Source organism: Cygnus olor, chromosome 2 (genome assembly GCF_009769625.2).
Source record: "Cygnus olor isolate bCygOlo1 chromosome 2, bCygOlo1.pri.v2, whole genome shotgun sequence".
In the NCBI taxonomy this organism is placed as follows: Eukaryota; Metazoa; Chordata; class Aves; order Anseriformes; family Anatidae; genus Cygnus; species Cygnus olor.
In genome coordinates this window covers 40,164,799-40,183,533 of record NC_049170.1, presented here as the reverse complement: position 1 = coordinate 40,183,533, position 18,735 = coordinate 40,164,799, and the positions used below count along the sequence as shown (strand labels likewise).

General features: G+C 37.1%; 1 long non-coding RNA gene across 2 annotated transcripts in view; it reads left to right on the top strand.

Annotated features, from left to right (window-relative positions):
- The window catches only part of LOC121065236, a 37,017-nt gene extending 18,444 nt beyond the window's left edge, over nucleotides 1-18,573 (top strand). For both annotated transcript variants that reach the window (XR_005816951.1, XR_005816952.1), the window contains one exon: nucleotides 18,284-18,573. This is a non-coding gene — a long non-coding RNA (uncharacterized LOC121065236). The remainder of the gene's footprint in view (nucleotides 1-18,283) is intronic.
- Nucleotides 18,574-18,735: the final 162 nt, after the last annotated feature.

Here is an 18,735-nt window from a genome sequence, read left to right as displayed (position 1 = left end):
TGACACCACCACCTCCCTGGGCAACCTGTTCCAATGCCTGACTACTCTTTCTGAGAAGAAACGTCTCCTAATTTCTAATCTAAACCTCCCCTGGCACAACTTCAGGCCATTCCCTCTAGTTCTATTGCTAATTATCTGTGAGAAGAGGCCAACCCCCAGCTCCCCACACCTTCATTTCAGGTAGTTGTAGAGAGCCATGAGGTCTCCCCTGAGCCTCCTCTTCTCCCTCAGCTGCTCCTCATAGGACTTACTTCTGTTCCAGACCCTTCACCAGCTTCGTAGCCCTTCTCTAGACACGCTCCAGGGCCTCAATGTCTTTCTCGTACTGAGGGGGCCAAAACTGAACACAGTACTCAAGGTGCGGCCTCACTAGAGCAGAGTACAGGGGGCAATCACCTCCCTGGTCCTGCTGGCAACACTTCCTGATACAATCCAGGATGCTTGTGTATTTTACATATTTTACAATACACAGGCCTGTGTATTTTGACATATACATGATTAATTCTTTGTAATGTCTTGTAAGAAAATGCACATTCTAAGTTACCTGAAGCCTCTCACCTTACACATAAAACAGGAAGAAGTGATTAAATTAGAGGACAGTTACATGGAATCTGAATACAATACACAAACTTCAAACCCCTTCCGAAGGCTCAAGCTACAGATAAATAGACCTTTTGTTAAATTTTAAGTGTTTTTAGACAATTTTTCTATTAATCTTCACAATATATATTCAGTTAAATACATATATGTGTGTTTGTTTAATATGTGGAATAGTCTGTAAAGTATGCAAATGAGACACACATTCATTTACTGTGATTTTCACTTAAACATTCCTCTCCTAAGATAACTACTAAAATAGGTCACAGTATAAAAATAGTATAGTAGGCATCCTAAGGACTAGATTCTGTTTGCAAACTGGGTGGTATAAATCTCACATAACTCCATTGATTTCAGTGTTTTAACTTAGATTAAACTGTGCTATTACTGATGAACATGCACATACTGCAGATGAGATATTAATTCCTCTGAAGTCCTAACACTGAGGAGTAGGCTTTAACTGGAGAAAAAAAAAAGTAGAAGAATATGTCTACCTTCTTGTATTCCATCTGCAAATTCCAGCCTGAATCCTTTACTGTAGGAGTGACTGACTGTTGAGGCCAGTGGATGCCAAGTCTCATAAGAAGGTAGGCAAGAGACATACTTTAGACTTCCTCTGCCAGGTAACGAAAAGTATGGCCCTCTTAGAGCCAGAGCCCTCCACTATCCCATGACTGATATACAGCCTCCATATCCTGTTTCAGCACGTGTACTCTCAGTTATATGAGGGCATGGGCACTTACAACATCTTGGGGAGGCCCACGTTTCTGCTACTGTATGACATGTAAGTCTGCACATGTAGCAGGGAGGGGGGTTGATGAGCCCTTGGGAAAGTTAGTGCATGCTAGAACAGTTTAAATTACTTACACCTTGCTTTTTGATTATGCCTCAGGAGTTGCTTGAATGTGGCAAGGACAAGGCCATGTAATATATGAAATAATTGTGCAACATGGATCAAATTTATGAGCCACTGTAGAAGGTAAAACTGCTCCAGTCTAAAGAGAGACGTGCTGCAGGTACTCTGTGACCAGACTAGGCGGCTGTGTTCTTGGGCATAACCCTTCAGAAACTCTTATTTGTTAATGAAAATCTACTTCTTACTTAGTTGGTCAGTATTACAATGGAAAACAAAAAACAAAGTAAAAACAATACATGGCTTTTGCTGTCTTTTGATGTGCAGCTAATACCTTCTTCCAGGTTCAGTGCAAGTTTGATTACTTCTTAAACCATTTATTAATACAAGGAGCAAAAACTAAGCCAAAGGTTTTGGGTCTAGTGGTATTTGACAGCTGGAGCAGTGCCAAAGCTAGCAACTGCCAAGCAGAGGTAGTTCGGAGTAGAAGTTTAAAACAAAAAAAATATTTTTGTCAAAAGAATCTTTCATAAATCATTTAGTTTGGGGCAGCTGAAGCAAAATATTTTTCTCCCATCAGCTTTGCCAAAATATTATCTGTTATTTAGAAACGTTTTTTCCTTAGAAAATCCAGATATTCAGGACTTCTTACATTTAGTTTGCCTTCGAATTAGGAAAAGAAGCCCTCTGTCTAATTGATCTAATTTCTTCAAAAATCTGCCTGGCTACAGAACCTTATGAGACACGTTGGAGACAGCATTTGTTTTGCTTCCAGCAAAGATGCATACTGTCTGCTGCAGAGCGCAGTTATCCACTTTGTCAAGGTATTCATGATGATACAGTTTTCAATCTTAGTTCTATGCAACATCACAGAATTTGATGCAGCTGTATTAATACATTGCAGTTAAGAATCAAATCCATCACACATCTCTCTCACTGTAAGATAAATATTGCTGAGGAATCGCTGTCGGTAGTAGCATTAATGCAAGTGGGTGACTGAATGAATGACCAAACCTTCCTGCTGCTAATTCCAGAGTTCATGAGGAAGTGGTTAAAGGTGGTCATGAGGATTCATGTCAGACTTCTGGATATGTCTAAGCAGAAAAGCAAAATAATCATTACACAAGAAATGCTCAGATGGATGAGAGATTTTTATGATGGGGAGGAATACAGAAGAATGTGATTTTTCAGATAAGCTTCCCTTTTTTTTTCTTTTCTTTTTTTTTTTTTTCTTATAAAAAGAACCTCCCTGGTGTCTGCCTTCATTTATTCCTTTATTCTCTTAGTGCATGTTTTTAATGGTCTCTTTGTTGCTGCAACGCTAGTTGATTGAAATTCTTCATTTGTAGGCCTCCTTGAACATGTTTATTCAGGGGATGGGACTTGCACAAAACAATACACTTGTATGAGGCAATCCCATCACATCAGCTTTCATTATCATTTTTGGATCGTTTAACTGGGATACATGTCAGTGATTGTTGTAGTTCCTCTGCTCCGACAAAAGGGCTTGATTGTTGTGTGCTGATCTTTGATACTGCATTGGCCTTAGCTTTACCATGATGTCTGAATTAGATGAGCATTTGAAGTGCCGCAATGGCAACTTTTCTCTACTAATACAATGGGGCATTCTGAGTGCAGGAGCTGAGATCTTTTTTCACATGAGTATGAGATAAAACTGTTCATATCTTTTCCCCAAATTTATTTAAAAAAAAAAAAAGAAAAAAGAAAAACCATTTTGATTTTCCACTTCAAGTTTCTATCTTAATGCATGTGACACAGCTTACTGTACTAGTCTCCAAAAGAGATTGCAGTGTCCAATTTAGAGTTAACTATTTTCAACAGCTGGATGATGTGTGATGTGTCTAGCTATTCCTCTCTGTGACACATTGTGTGTCTTTAAATCTATACTGAGTAATTTTTCTTATGCGGAAATTAATTAACATCTTGGAAACAGATTGCCTGCATTGTCTTGATATTTTCTGAAGTAACCAGATGCTGTAATTACTGTGTATACTGTTCTTTTTGCCTGTAGGTTGTCACATAACACACCTACCCCCCACACCCATCACTTTAATTAACAGCGTAAAGTTCATTTAAATAGTAAAAGATGAGACAAATTTGTTTAAGAGTCTTTGAATGTAATAGGAAGAAGGATCTGTCCTGAGGGTAAAAACAACAAAAAAACTTAATTCAAATAATTAGTGCTAGAATACCTATTCCTTTCCTTTTCAGTGTTACCACTTTATTTGAAGTTCTCCCATCTTTCCTTTTGTTTAATTTTTATTATGTTCATACTATTACTCTGTGTTGGCTTACTGCAAAATTGGTCAGATCTTCAATAATTGAATTCCCAATGAATCCTGTATTTATTGGTCCTTGTTCTCTATACCACTGTCTACTTTGATTAGATTGTTACTGATGACTCATTTCTTCTGATTTTTCCCAAGAAGCTGAACAAAGTGGATTGCTGTTAAGAAAGAAATAAGATAGCTTATTGTTAATTACTTTTTAGGTGACAAGAGGTAATAAATGTTCTTTCAGATCAACTTAAAAAAGATCACTATAGAGAAATGAAGGGGAAAAGGGTCAAAGCATCAAAACATGAAGCCATTTACAAGGAATCAGTTAAATCAGTAGGCTCTCCTCCTAGCTATTGCTGGTGATTTTTTCAGAGGTAGATTTACTTGTGAATAGTGTCAGTCTGGCAATATTTTGATTGGTACTGTAATCTGTGTCCTCTGTAGTGCAACACCTGTTGGACAAGAGGGACTTGTTAAATCAGACTTTTATCAAAGGCTTTCTGAAATCCATACTCATTGTGTCATAGAATCATCTGTGTTGGAAAAGGCCTTCAAGATCATCATGTTTTAATCATCAGTCTTGGTTATAGCATGTTCCAAACAGCTAAGGGCAGATTTTCTCATGGGAGTAATTAAAGAAAGATAAGTAAAAGAGAATTCAGTGGAATGTGTCATCAGTTAAAATGTAGACACATGCACATCAAGCATATCAGTGCTTGATTTGAAGATGGTAGACATTTCAAATCCAAAAATAAGATTGCAGTCTTACTTCATGTAAATTCAATGTTTAATTTGTGATGTTTGGTTACACTTTTTTTTTTTCTCATTATAGTCTGTGAGTCTTCAAAATATCTTTTTTTTTCTTATTATAGTCTGTGACTCTTCAAAATACCTTTTTCCTGTACCCATTTAAGTTCTATTCAATCATATGATAATGGGTATAGTAAGCTTCTGTCCGAACTTTCAGCTCAGTATGTGGTACATTATACAGCCATGACAGAAGTTATAAAGTGACAAAAAACTATTATCTCTGCAAAATGTCTTTTTTTTTTTTTTTTTCCCTACTCTTTTACTACTTGTGGTAGATCAAGTGATAAATAACGACAATATCAGTGACCTTTGAAGTCTACGTGAAATGTCCATTAGTGTCAAGGGAACATCATGAAATGGATGTTTACAATAGAAAATCCTTTTTTACATCTTCCCTCCAAAATTGTAAAGAAGTGTAACATTAATGTAACATAGAAAATAGAAAAAAGAGAGAAATTAGCAAGCAGAGTCAGCCTTGGGAGTCATTAGCCGTCCAAGTGGGATTAACAAGGCTGTGCCAGCCAAAGAAAAGATGATCTTATGTCTTGTTTTGTGTATTTCATTGTTTGTTTTCCTGTGTTTCAGAAACCTGTTCAATGCAGGAGCTAAAAACATATTTGTTCCCCTCGTATATTCTCCTTTTACAGATTGTTTTTTCAGGTGAGTAGCGTCAATCCCCATGAAGTACTGGCATCATTAAAGGAATGAAGAGCTATGGGAAGGCAGTTCCAGGAGCATCCTCTAACTTGATCAGTTAACTAAAGATGGTTAAAGGAAGGTGTCACTTTTTCTTTTGATTGTTGATGAACTTTGTTCACACCGTAAGTTCCTAAACTGGGGTTGCCAAATCATACTAGTGACATTAGTGGTCTGTGAGTTAAACAGCTATACCACCTGATGCTTAGAGTGTCAGTTGCTATGTTAGATAAGATGGTAATGTGAGGTTTGATGAGATATATTAATAGCTGGCAGTGGGCATAACAACCTTCATATTGCTATATATAGGGAAAAAAAACTGGGCAGGGCAACGATGCATCAGGAAATTATAGTCAAGCACGGAGCAGCCCAAGGAAGCAGTTGGAATGAAGAATCAACTGGGAAATGTGAGAGAGCATCAGAAACCAGGGCTCAAAGCTGGGGAGGCAGAAACAATCCAGAATAGGTGCAGGTGTTTTTGTCAAAGGAAGAAATCCAGTAAAGACAGGAATGATGAGAGAAGCCAGAGGCAAAGATCATCAATGGTTTGAGTGGGCTGTGTTGCCAAGATGCTTGTTGTCAGGTCTCAGTACAGTTGTACAAAGTGGGAATTAGAAAGAAAAAGACTTTCATTCCAGTTTCAGTCTCATCTGTTGCTTACTCATGCTGAGTCATCACCCAGCTTATTTTACCTCCTGAACTAACATAGACTTAACAGTAATTAAAAGGCTGGATGGGTTTAATTTTACAGTATCTTGTGATACCAGTAAGCAGAAACACAACTCTCTCCAAAAAGCATTTTTATGAGGTTCAGTTTCATTAAAATTTTTCTTTTTTCCACAAAAGAGGCAGCTGCTTTGGCTGCAGGACATGCCACCTGGAAAGCAGCCAGCTGGAGACCCTGAGTTTCCCCAAATCCAAGGCACTCTGACCTGCTGCTAAGGAACTGGACAGGGACAACGAGGGCAAAGAGAAGGTGTTTGAAATTTGCCTCGGCTCTGAGTGGGCTCCATAGGAATCCTTCTGTCTTTGTAAAGGAATTTTATTGGCAAAATGTTTTGTTGGCAAAATTTTGTTGAAATTGGCAACCTCCAAACAATAAACAGCACCCTACCCCCTCAAACCACACATCAAATTTAAAAGCAATTCTACATCCATGCATTTTCTATGGGGTTGAAGCTGGTATCAGTGAAAATGCTGCCACACTTCAATTAATTAGTGCCACTGCTGGCAGTCGGTACTGACTGAAGTGAAAACCCAAACTATTGTAATGCATTGCTGGAGTGTGTTCTGAGGATGATGAGATTATTTATCTTCTGCTAAACTCTGACAATTTAGTTGAGTGCAGTTTGATCAATTTGGATGGTGCCTCACTCACCATCAAAAAACAGCACTTTTTATAAAACACAGTGCTCTGGGTAATGACTGCCTGGTGTCTTATTCACAGTAGTGTATGTAATTCAGAGGTTGAAATGACTGTTTTGGACAAACAGAATAAAAATGCTCTTATCTAATATTTGTAATATGAAGGGCAGATGAATGTCACTCTTGGAGCACAGCTTATTTCTCTGTTGGTAAAGCAGACTAATATGGAAAATCTTGTATTGCATTGCTTTTTCCCATATTGTTCTCTTGGGTTGCAGTCTTCTCTTTTACGGTCAGTGAGATCTTTGTGTTCAGTACTAACTTCAGTTAAGTGATTATATATATATGCATAACTGTGTGTGAGCACGTAAGTATATATGCATTCATAAAGGGTGACATGTCTTGGTAGAAATGATGGCTGAATTACAAAGAAATTTTTTATAAAGTAATTAATCTTTCTGATGGTTTAGAAATTGAAAACTAAAAAGGGATTAAGGAAAGTAGATAGAACATTTCTGTACTTCTTAGAATTATAATTCTAAGAAGGTAGTAGCTAGAAATACTAATTTGCTGGATTTTATACATTTTAAGTAGAGGTAAAAGATATATATTTTTTTTAATTTCCTGAATGTGTGAAGAAAACTGCTGTGATGTACACGCAATCACAAGAATTTATTGATCCAAATGGCACCAGGGGAAGAGAGGTTACCCAATGTGCTTTTTCCCCAAACAATTCCGCTCTGTTCTCCAAGTGTGCCACAGCTAATAGTCACATTCACATAGATTCCCATTATGTTTTCAACAGGTTTTAGAAAAAGCCTACTAACTGTTGGAACAGGAATGTGCACTTCAAGATTCCTGACCTGCATCAGTTTGGTATTACCTCAGTAACAACTGATGGTGAATTTCCCTCTGCATTTCCAGTGAATGTAATATATATTCCTCTTCTTCTTGGTCTGAAGCTGTCACTCTTGCTAGACAGTTGTAAACAACTGCTTTGGTACTTGAATGGTGGGTAAAAGGTTTGCTGTATAAACAATGTTTCATTCCAGTGATGTTGAAGAACCTCAGTGTTTGTTCACTGGTCTGAAATCTCTAAAATGACAAGAAATAACATGTGCTGTATTGAAATAATGCAGACCTCCAGGTGATAAACTGTACCCTGCCACTGACTCAGTGGTCTTCAGTGGGCTTTAGGACTGGAATGCAGGTTGCCAGGTGTCATGTAGTCTAAAACAGTGACCTTTTAGCCTGTGGACCTCCACCACCCATCTCTACTCTGTGCTGTGCATGTTCTGTGTTTTAAAATGGACAGTGGAAAAGTTAATGTACCTGTCGTCTTACCCCCAGTGAGATTTGTGTTTAGTCTTTCAACATTCTCTTCAGTAATGCAGCTCACATTTAATGGTTTTGATTCCCTCATCTTGTAGATTTAGTTTTATTTTTTTTTTTCTGTAGATTTTCCCTGGAGCCAAAACAGAAGGAACGGGAAATCTTTGCTGTAAAAGTCTTATATTTATGAGGCTTATGATGACAGGGAGGGGGACGATCCTTTAAAAAAAATATATAGCTCCAGTTGTTTTTAAACCTTTGTTCACATTTTAAAATGATATGTGGAACACATTTTTGCATCTATAAAGCAAATAAAAAAAAATCTTCTGATCTTGTTATTAATAAAGCAAGTGGCTCATCTTTCAAAATCCCATTTTAGCAAGGCAGTGATTTTCAATGAAACCTGACATGTTCATTTTTGCCAGACTTAGCAGCCCCCAAGGCCTGTTGAAAGTCATCTGAAAAAAGCCTTCTTAATAGATCAGTTTTCTTTGCTGAAGCTGTAGCATCTCCTGTATTTATAAAGATTTGGTTCTTTTATGTCTGTATTAGTCGAGCAGCAAGCTAACTCCAGTGACATATATTAACAAAGTAGGCTAGTTATACAACATTGAAGAACCATACATCCTGGAAAACATTTGGTGAGCACCTTTATATAGTGACAACTAAATTTTAATTTTCCAATTTATTGTAGAGAATTAATCCTCAGGAATCTATTGACATAATTGATGTCAGCTGGGGAATTGGAGCCAGCCTTGCAAATATGTTAATTATCAGTGCAAACGATAGAACGCACTGGGACAAATCCAGTTCTAACTTGAATCCATTGACTTCTCTGAGCTCATGGAGGATTTTGCATGTTAATCACATGAATTTTGTTCAAAAATGCTTCCCAGTATCTTGTTTCACATTTTATTAAAAAAGACAGTCTGCTAGCTGCTCATAAAGATACTCTGCATAACAGAATGGATGAGCAGTCATACTTTTTGAACAAGTGAGGCTATTTACTTGTAACTATGTGAGCAGAATAACAATGACTTAAGAAATTCTGATGAGAGACATTGCTTTTGAGATCTTGTTTCCAGCACAGACTGAGAAAAGGAAAGGCTTTGGTTGAGCCCAGCTAGGGTTTTTATACTCAGAAATACAGATGGATCTCTCCTTGCTCTTACTTCTGCTAATCTCATTTTAGCAAGTTTAACTTTTTAAGAACTATATACTAACTCACAGTATACCCATCTCACCCCTGACTTCTCTGAAACTCAGTGACATCAGGCTTTACCCAGCAAACAAACTGGAACTTGCATCTTTTCTGTACGTGCTGCTCAAACAGAAGCTATGTGGGTTGAACAAAGCACTGGTGTCAGCTGGTGGGCCTTGAACTCTTCCCCTGCATCATTTCAGGTTTGGGGGTTAGAAGCATGGTTTGTAGGGCAAAGAAAGGCAGGATGCACGTCCTTAGCTCTGTACAGCATGACAGCTCCAGCTCTCGTGTTAGATGTGGTGCATGGAGTTCTCCTCAAAACCTTGCTACTGCCAAAGAGAGCCTTTTTACATATCACAGGTAGTGAGTGGGAGACGGAAATTTGCTGAAGCTCTGCCAGTCAACCTGTTACTTGTAGGAAATGCTTACTAAGCCACAGGATGAATATTGATTGATCTTGTCAATAGCTTCCTCACTAAGAATCGGTCTCAATAAAAGCTAGTCAGGTGTTTGAAATTTCATATATTTTCCACAGAGAGAAAATAATGTTCCTTTTTCAGCTGTAAAATCAATGTCTGAGCTTTGCATAGCAGGAGAATACTGAGATAAACTCCTAAGGGATCAAGTAAAGGACTTTCCACTTACATGACTCATGCTACTTCATCAAGAATAGATCTAGAAAATTGCAAAGGCGTCTATTATCTGAATTTAAACATCCCTAAATGAATCAAACAACACTGAAGTAACTGTTATCTTCAGGTATATGAGATAAGGAGAGAATGTAACATGAGGAACTAGAAAAAGTCTGGAAAACTATATTCTGAAGGAGAAATGAGACTTTGTGTATCTTACCTCCTGCTTGAACTCACAAGTCACTTGTGTATCCAATATAGAAAAAAAATCTTCAAAGTGGCACTGTTTCTGCATCTGGCTTCTGAAACTCCTCATTTCATATCTAAAACTGGGCAGACAGTGCAGTGTACTTTGAAAATTTTCTTGCGTATTTATTAGAAGAATCATAATCAGTTCAGTAACTCCCTCTTAAAAAACTTAATGTGACTATTATTCTTTCTTGGCTTTAACAGGAAATTAAAAGTTAATTTGAGATAAATTCTTTTTAGTATGTTTGCATTGTGTGACAGGGTCCATCTAAGGCACAACTCATGTTATGGGGAGTTTTGCCACAAACAGATGATAAATGATAAAGCTAATGTGCTAAGGTTGAGGATGGAACTACTTTGTTGTAAGATGACAGTATAATGCAAAGTAATTTGCTCTTGCATAAACAAGCATTCTCTAAGCAGGGTAAAGATATGGGAAGTAATATGGAAGAGAGCCAAAATGTGCACATACATAATGATTATCACTGGAAAAACTTCCCTGTTGAGGGGGACAGTGCTGGAACAGGCTGCCCAGAGAGGCTGTATAGTCTCCTTCTCTGGAGACATTAAAAACCTGCATGGACGAGATCCTGTGTAACATGCTCTAGGTGGCCCTGGTTGAGCAGGGGCATTGGACTGGATGATCTCCAGAGGTCCCTTCCTAACCTCAACAACTCTGTAACTGTGAGTCTGTGAAAGTAAGACAAAGACATCTGGATATGGTCGTGGGCAAACTGCTTTAGGTGGCCCTGCTTGAGCAAGGGGGTTGGACCAGATGACTTCCAGGACTCCCTTCCAACCTCAACCATTTTGTGGTTCTGTGATTTCGAGTTATGAAATCACAGACTTCATGATGTTGGGTTGACAGATATGTGGGATAAATATGCTTTGTATTTCCATCCAAAGTCCTGAGCAGATGCTGATTTGCATTTGCTTAAATGCAGTACAATCAGCTGGACCTGACACAACAGCTTTTGTGTGTGTCTTTTGAGAAAAGAATTAACATCCACAACCTGACTACCAAACTGTCACCATGCTTGTCCTAGAGTACAGGAAAATGAATGGTTTCTTCCACTTCTATAGAGTCTGCCTCTTTTGTAACCGGTGCCTGTCTGTGTATTTGTTAACAAGGCTGGGTGGGTAGCCTCATACTTGACCTTTCCAAGTCACAGGGCTTGATCAGCAACACCTATCTGTGATAGAGGGGTTAGTATGTCAGGCATCTGCTATGAAATAAATTCAGGTTATAGATGTCTGAATTCAGTCCCTAAATATAGATATCTGCTGTCAATTGACATCCTTGCAGTATCCCCTGTCTTCCAGCTGCTTGTCTGAGGAGCGTGGGCTATCATTAGTTTTCACTTATCTTTGCCATTACTGTTCAGATGTCTATGATATCAGAAGATGTCTCAAGTGGTGTTAGATGCTTATGTGTAGGCAACTCAATTGATGCAAAAATCTCTTGTTCGGATATACAGCCACACTGGTCATCTAGTAAGTTTAACATCACTGGAAGCTTATAGGCTTTTAGCTTTTCTGCTACCCTTCATTTTCTCAGGGCATGTATATTTTTCTGGTACGAAATTGTTGCATTTTGAGTAGCTTTCTGATCAGTCCTGGAGAACATTTTCTTTTTCTGCTCTTCATGCAAATTAGTGTAGAGCATAATAAAGACACAGGACTCTTGGAGGTAGATGTGGATTTACTGGAAGGTGAAGAGGCTATGGCCTTTCATCTCCTGAGGTGGCATTTGATACAGCACACCTTGCCCTTTATATGGGGTTTCTCTGCAGCCCCCACACCAAACTTCAGTTTAATCAACATCTTTACTTACATTTAGCTACCTTAGACCTTCTGGTCCCCAGAGTGCTGTCAGACACCTACGGCTTGCTATTTATTTATTTTGTTTTACACTAATTGCGCAAGCAAATGCAGTTCTCATGTTGGGTCCTTAGCTGATTACAAGTCCTGTTTACTCACAGAAAGGTAATTTACTGCCTGCAGGGCACGACTCAGATAATACCCAGGCTTCCTGGGTAGCTAAATGGATCATTCCATTCCAGTGCTCATTCACTTACTGGCCTCTCTCAGACTGCTTGCAAAAGCACTTATCCTGCAAATGCTTACTCATGTAAGTAATAATACTCTAATTAGAAAGTAAGTGGAGTTTGGAGACATTAGTATTTTTTTAAGTGAGTAAGCACTTGCAGGGCAAAACCCAAGGGCACCAGAAAGATCATAATTTTCTGTATAGTACATTTTCTACTTTTATCTTGAAGTCTGGATCTTTACATAACTTTCTGTTAAACTGTTTGAGATCTTCCCTTCCTAGACCAGTCAGGAAGCCCAATGGGCAGACATTCTTATGCTTCAAAGCATTTTCTAATGACTCCCTTTTAAAATGAAATGAAACATTAGCCTGAATTATAGCTGTGATCTGCTTCTTAGTTCCTTTTTAAGCACTAAATTATATCCTTCTAGTGACTGTGTCCTTTCTTCTGTCCCTCTGAATCTTAGTTCAAGATTATCAAATAACTGCTTTAACAGAAGTTGGGATTCAGGTTCATTACTGTCGTTTTAAAATTAGTTTGTTTACAAATTTCTTCCCAATACCTAACAACTCACATGAAAGCATATTTTTTCATCCAAAAGGATGAAGTAGGGAATGGAGATGTGCCTATGCAGGGGCAGCTTTGCCACAAAAACTGAAAAATAGCCATCAAAGCAAAACATTCAGTAACTCTGTGCATGGATGGCTGTGAGCTACTCAGGCAGGCATTAACTGGTATGCGTATGCTTGACTTGCTGCTGCTTCTGTTACCACTCTTTTTAATAGTACTCTGACTGCCTTTAAAAACACATCCCTTGTAAGAATGCTTTCATATCTCTAACTGTTCTTGTGATTTTAGTCTTCAGCTATTTTCTTTCTTCAACAGTTTTAAAAGACTGTTTAACTCAAACTCCAGAAACACTAAAGGGAAGGATGATGTTTTGCCAAGCCATATGTTCTTAAATGGTATATTTTATGCAGCTGATAATGAATACTTTAATGCACAGTAGCTAAATAATAATAATAATAATAAAAATAGCAGGCACACTTCCAGTGATTTCAGCACTTAGATTAGAGGTGAATTCAATTGTCTGTTTGCACTCAGGATTGGGCATAGTGTTCAAATTTTGTAGGTGACATTGACATTAGGCCATTGAGTGACACTGGGCTAGGATCTGGATTAAAATTGATTTTGTCTAGTCTACTTATATTCAGAATGACTTCACTCTATCTCCAGCTTTATTGCTTTCCAGAAGTATTAAAACACTGATACACTGATACAACACTGATGTTTACTAAGGTGTGAATATCTTACCTGATATTTGATGATTTTCCTGCATCAACAGCTTTCTAAAGACATAATTCACCCACAAGTATTTTAGTCTTCTGAATAAAGAAATATAAACCTCTAGTACATGCACTATTCCCCATAAAAATACTATCTTTAGGCCGTAAAATGTCTGTTCCATTAAATCATAATGCGTAATGCAAGAGTTAATCTACAAGTGGGCAAAGCTTTTACTCCTGCCTACTTAGTATGCTAGGGAAACATGATTTATAGATTACCTCAGATAGTAAAAACAGCAATGCTTCCATTATACTTGTAGAAATACACTGCACAGGAGTTGCTTATCTAAGGCTTGGTGAGAAGAGAAGAGAGAGCTTGGAGTGCCAGGCTGACGGCTGGGTTTACTGTGCTGACACTTGCTTTCCCTCCATCTAGAAAGGCTCATCTTCTGTGGGATCCTTCTGCTTTCTCTTTTCTCATATGTGAAACCACTATGATTTTAATATTGATGGAGTCTACATTTTTCAAAACAATCTTTTGTTCTTATTCTTTTATTGCATTTCCTTTATCTCCTACACAGATTCTATTCTGCCTTGTGCTCTTGTTGCTTCAAATAGACATCAGAGGTGGTGACATGGGGGCATGAGCATCCTTGCCTAAATAAATACTGGTTTCACATTATTTGAAAATTGTTAAATCGGAACTACAATAAAAATCTATTTTAAAAGTGTGGAAACTATAATCTCACCATAGTACTCAAAACTGAGAGGGTATCATGGCACCTTTCTGACTTTGCTTTTGTCTTCACATAACCAACCATGTATTTCTAGTCAAATTGTAATATTTCAGAAAATGTTCTACAATTTTGTAATTCCTGTTCTTCCTATATAAGTGTCATTGTGAAACAAGGAAGCTGTAAGGAAATGGCTATTACTGGCATTTTGTTCTTTAAAATAATTCTGTATTAAATGGAGTAATGTGTTAAAATGTTGTAAGCAGACAAACCTAACTCATTCATCAAAGGACATATGTTAATGAATGGAGAAGAATTTACAGCATATCTGTCATTTCAACAGCATAAGAGAAGTTAAGGGAACACAAAATCTTTAAGTGATTTCTTAAAACAAAACAAACAAACAAACAAACAAACAAACCCTCCAGATTTCTCCAGATTCTTAAAAAAGGGAGATTATGAACATGCTACAAAACTAATAATGAATCATCACACATTAAGCGCTGATCATCCTCCCTTATCTATATAATGTCTTGGTTTTTTGTCTTATTGCAGAATGTACTTCTAGATGTTAGTCTATGTCAAGTTGGTTTTGTGATAACAGGGATTTTAATAGTGGAATTATGATAGGTTTTTGTGGAAGCAGAGATTGGCCTCAATATTACAGCTGCATTTTTGTTCTTCTCTACCACCTATATCCTTAGAAACAGTTTTGGTCTTGCTCTGCCGTTGATGGATATATGAACAAGGTATTAAGGAAATAGCCTACTGGTATCCGTGGAAAAAAAGTACTTCCAGAGAAGCTAAAAAATATGAATATTGCTTTTAACAGTAGCTAACTATTACTTCCTTACTAATCAAAAGCATTGGTGAATTTTCATAACATTTTGAGATATTTAAACATTATCATAATTTGGTTAATTGAAAAATGAAATACAGAGAATTTTTCCTGAAGTCATTCAGTTTCTTAAAGTTCTTCAGTTTTTACCTGTGTTTCCTGTGTGCCTCCAAAATCATACTGCTTGGAGCCTGGGACTGAGAAGAGAAGTTGTGCTTGAAGAGACAAGAAGACATTTAGAGAGAGAAATAAACACTTGAGATCTAAGTAAAAATGAGTTGCAATAATGCTCGTAGATAACAAAATTTTTAAGAGTAAAAAAAAATTCTAAAATATGTCAGTTACGATCAGTACCAGCAATATCAGACCAGTAGGAAAGAGAGATAGTAACTACTTAGCTTTAGTTTGGCAGACTTAAGAAATAAAATCTTCGTCCTTGTTTGATGAGTTGCAAAAATGCTATTGACACTGATAGGGACATCACTCAATGTTTTTCTGATGCAAGTCTGATATAAAAAACAACCAAATCACATTGCACCCAGTAGGAGTTTTGCCACTGACTTCACTGGCAACAATGCTGGACCTTTTGCCTTTGGGCCATGAGGCTGAAATCAATGAGATTTCTGCTTTAAATTAGGTCATGTGTTCCAAACTCAGTCCTGCAGCAGATTTGCTATTTTATACCTTATTTTTTTTTTCTTTTATGACTATAGCAGGGCCAAATCCATAACCTGACACAGAAGTAGAACAATCAGTTTGCAGTGTGTACATTAAGGTGTGCATAGATGTTATGTTGTATTACAGATTCGATCAGTCTGAGCTCAGTTTGGCTGTGACGTAATTTGCTTTAGTCTCAGAGAAACAAAAGTAGAAATAAACCTGGCCCATTTTTACTACATCAGAGCAAAAGTAAGATTTGGTAAGTTAAAAAAAAATAAAATCCAAAGAATATTTACTTGATGCTGCTTTTTAAATTTTCTTTGAAAATTTTAAACTAATGCAGATTACTAATCTGTAGCCAAAGTTTTTGTTAATAAAATTGAATATCTTGTTTGCTGTCTAAAATATTGAAATAAAAATGCTAGAAGCTAGTGACCATCTTTTAACAGACACACAATTTATCTGAGCATATCAGTTTTGTTGTGAAGTGAAAACTTGGGTTTAATTGAACTTTTTTTTTCAAATTAAAATATAGCTTAAAGGGTATGCATCACACTTCTTTTCAAAAGCGGAAGGAGAATTTCTCTTTGAGATCCTTACATATTATTATTAAATTTATTTTTAGAATGCATCAGTGGAAAAGTACGTAAAGGTTGGTATGTACGGAAATTGCTAGCATTTCTAATTGCTATTCTTCTGTGCATATATGTGTGTATATGTGGACATACAGATTCCATGACATTCAACAGATTATTTTTATATAATGATATAATGTAAATTTTATGTATATTCATTTGTGTAATTGTAAATTGAGCATTCTTTATAGAAGTGGTTAGTATTTTAGTATTTCTGCATTACTTTCAGTGTACTAATTATCATTGCCATGCTATTTGAAGATATATAGTATAAATTATCAAGTACTTAAGTAGTGTACTCTGGCATTGTATGTTAAAAGAATAACGTGTTATTCTAAAATGACAATTATTGAAAAAAAAAAGAAGTCGTTGAACAGCAAATGTCTAAGTTGAAGGACCCACTTTGAAAGATAGGCTAGATATGGATTTTCACATTAAACTTTTAAAAAATTGCTTATCAAATGTATTTAGTTTGATTAAGCTGTTTATTTATTTTGATTAATCAATCAGTGCTTGTAGATTGTTCTCCATTAGCAGGTGTAATTTCCATTTTTCTCTGCCTTTTCATCTAATTTTGCTCTAGTCCTATGTTTTGTACTGCTTGCGTAGGACCACTTTTGCTTGTATGTTACAAGCAGTGGGAGAGCAGGTCAAATTGTCTATGTGTTCTGTTAGGATATGTTAGCTCTGAGCAGTGGACCTTGGTGCAGATCTTCTTGAGTCAATGTGGATTTGAATGGGTAAAGATGTATAGTGCAGCATTTCACCAGCGTACTTACTGGCCCCAAAACCATTTCACCAGCATACTTATTGGCCAAAAAAACATTTGCACAGCCCTGCTGTATGCTCCCAGCCTTAATCCATTTTGTGTGATGCTAGACTAGTTCTTGTGTTCCTTACTGTTGCTACTTTGTGTGAAGCCAGCTCGGTTTAGCTGTAGCTTGTCTGCCTACACAGGATATTTGTAAAAAGTAGGAAACTATCAAAACCACGTAAAATCTCATTTTCTGTTGAAAGAAGCCATCTCCAGTATATACCTTTCGTATTCTACAGCAAAATTATTCTTTGCAGAAGAGTACTGGTACTGACTTCATTGTGCAGTATAGTATATTTAAAAGCACATTCATGACAAAGGGGCCTTACATAAGCCTATAAACACTTTATATCAGTAAGATTGCTCTAAATTGATTCACAGAAAGATTCTTTGTCTCTGCTGAAGAGCAGGCTTTTCTTTGCTGAAAAATATCCCTTGGCTTAAACATAATAGCAAAGTTAGCTGAGTCAAGGCTAACCAGAACTGCCTTTTCAACAGAAAAATTAACATATTGCCTTATTTAGGCCAAAATTGGTTACCCATCTTAGGAATGTTACAAAAGAGCTGAGTTGCTGTTCAGTTGGAGGTGACCATACGCATTGCTCAGCTACACAAATATTTTTCATATGGTATTCACCAAGGAGTTTGGATGGCAATGTCACAACTTACTGAAGGCTTCTTGAATGCCTGAGATGGAAAAGACCTGTCCTGGGATCTTGCACAAAAGTCACCTGGGTGATTAGCTGTGTGAAATTAGCCTCAGTTCCACTTTGCAATGAATGTACTCTTCAGTGGAACAAAAGGGTACAGGATTTCTGAAAATGAGGAACAGTAGGGCGGAATTTATAAATTATGGATTTTATCTGGATACTTTCACCAGCTACCTGGTAATGCTACTGCAGAAATCCCAAGTGACATGGCAGGCAAAGTAAAGATAGGCTTTGGGAACTGAAAGTGCTAGTAAAAGTCCACGGTCATGAGCTGCTATGACTATACAGTAAAGCATCAGAAGCAACCCTACCTTGCCAGCTAACGTTTAAATGTGCGCTCCTGGGTGTCTTGTGCATGTTCTATGCAAATGTATAAGCCACAAGGACACCATCATTATATAGGTTTTGACTGTGCATGGACATGGCAGAATGCAGTAGCAGAGTGTATTTGTACCACACAGCTGAAAAAATGAAGCAATCATGTATTTGACTAAGAATGGTTTTTCTTCCTTCCCAGTCATGTGTCAAAGGATATTAATTTCTGCAATGACATTAGGACATGTCAATGGACACAAGAGGATGAAGGGAAACTTTCTTTATCCGAGAGGAAGCTGTGGGCATTGCTATTTCCCTGGCTGGAAAGTGTGCAGTTAATGACAGGTTGGGTCTAAGACAACAAATGCAGTAAAAAATGCCTTATGTGCCCAAAGGAAATTTATAGGGAAATGTGTTAATGTACTAATAAGATTCATCTGTAGTTGACATATCAAAGATAAATGTCAACTTATCTATTTGTTAATGGATCTATTAAAAGCTATGTTTGTACTTTGTCTTCTTTTTTTATTATTATTATTTTTCTAGAGCACTTACTTACACACAGATGGATTGTGCAAACAAATAATTAAATGTAGGACTGGGAGCCAAGTGAACACTTTGAGTCCAGAATCATGTCAATTAACACAGTTTAAT